General features: G+C 73.8%; 1 protein-coding gene across 6 annotated transcripts in view; it reads left to right on the top strand.

Annotated features, from left to right (window-relative positions):
* The first annotated feature begins 367 nt into the window (after positions 1–367).
* The window catches only part of SMARCAL1 (SWI/SNF related, matrix associated, actin dependent regulator of chromatin, subfamily a like 1), a 41767-nt gene continuing 41513 nt past the window's right edge, over positions 368–621 (top strand). For 4 of the 6 annotated variants that reach the window (XM_026078066.1, XM_026078067.1, XM_026078068.1 and 1 more), the window contains exon 1: positions 386–546. The gene's annotated coding sequence lies outside the window, so the exon portion shown is untranslated. Of the gene's footprint in view, positions 547–621 lie in introns of all 6 variants that reach the window. The other 2 variants (XM_026078064.1, XM_026078065.1) reach the window with 2 other exon arrangements.

The raw sequence follows: 621 nt of genomic DNA, 5'->3' as shown, positions 1-621 counted from the left end.
TATCTAAGAGCGACACCCTTCCTCAGAGGCTGACCAAACCCAGGGCGCGAGGGCGCCATTGCACGTGCGGTGGCCTGAAAGGCTCGAGGTGGGCGGCGAGGGAGCCCTGCCGCAGCTGTGCGGCACCAGGGTGGGGCAAAGGCACGGCCCATCGCGGGCAGGAGGGTCTCTGCGCCCCCACGTCGAGCGAAGCCCAGGCGAGAGGAGGGTGCAGTTGCGCCCGGCCCCACGGCTCGAGCCCCCGGGCCGCGCTGCGCTTCGCGCCCGTGAGATGGCGCGGGGAGGGGAAGACTACGCTTCCCAGCATGCCGAGCGGCCGCGCGATATTCCAATTCCCGGCGTGCCGCGCGTGGCGGGGCTCTTGGGCCTCCGGAGCGGGGTCTGTTGGGAGTTGTAGTCCGCGCGGCTGCGCGCCCTTTGGCGGGGATACCCGGCCTCTGCCACCCGGTGGGTGTGCGGGCGTTTGGGGAGGGGCCCGGGCCGCGGCGGGACCCAGGCGGGATGCAGGGGAGCCCTGGGGCGATGTGGGACACCGCGGCCTGTGGGGTAGGTGCTGGGCCCCTGTGGAGTGAGGGGGGCCCGGGCTGTGGGGTGGGCGCCGGGCCTCTGTGGGGTGAGGGG

Source organism: Apteryx rowi, unplaced genomic scaffold (genome assembly GCF_003343035.1).
Source record: "Apteryx rowi isolate R43461 unplaced genomic scaffold, aptRow1 scaffold_47, whole genome shotgun sequence".
Taxonomy (NCBI): domain Eukaryota; kingdom Metazoa; phylum Chordata; class Aves; order Apterygiformes; family Apterygidae; genus Apteryx; species Apteryx rowi.
This window is presented reverse-complemented; position numbering and strand designations above follow the sequence as displayed.